The following is a 576-nucleotide window of genomic DNA, read 5'->3' on the forward strand; positions in this document are numbered from 1 at the left end:
CGAATCAGAAACAGAGTTATGTGAGTTATGACGATGATAATGATTGATAATGATTGATGAGGAAACTGAGTTATATATCATGATGATGATAGAATAAGGAATAAGAAACTAAGTTGTGATGATGATGATGATAATGATGATGATGATGGCATATAGTAATAATTAAGTTATGAAATATGATATAAGAATAAGAAATAAAAACAAATTTTGATGATGTTTATGACAATGATGACACAATGACAATAACAATAAAGATAAAGACAAGTACATTGATAATAATGATACAGTACTGTAGTCATATAGTATCTATCTACCCCCGTACAATACTCATCTACCCTATACTGTAGTCATATTATACCTATCTACACCCATAAAATACTCATTAACCTTAAACTGTAACCATTAAATACCCATCTACCCCCATAAAATAACCATCAACCTATAGCATAGCTTTTAAATACATATCTACCCCCAATACAATACTCATCTACTCTATACTGTAGCCATTAAATACCTATCTAGATCTACCCCCCATAAAATACCTATCTACCCCCATAAAATACCCATCTACCCTAT

Source organism: Mizuhopecten yessoensis, unplaced genomic scaffold (assembly GCF_002113885.1).
Source record: "Mizuhopecten yessoensis strain PY_sf001 unplaced genomic scaffold, ASM211388v2 scaffold7721, whole genome shotgun sequence".
Taxonomy (NCBI): Eukaryota; Metazoa; Mollusca; class Bivalvia; order Pectinida; family Pectinidae; genus Mizuhopecten; species Mizuhopecten yessoensis.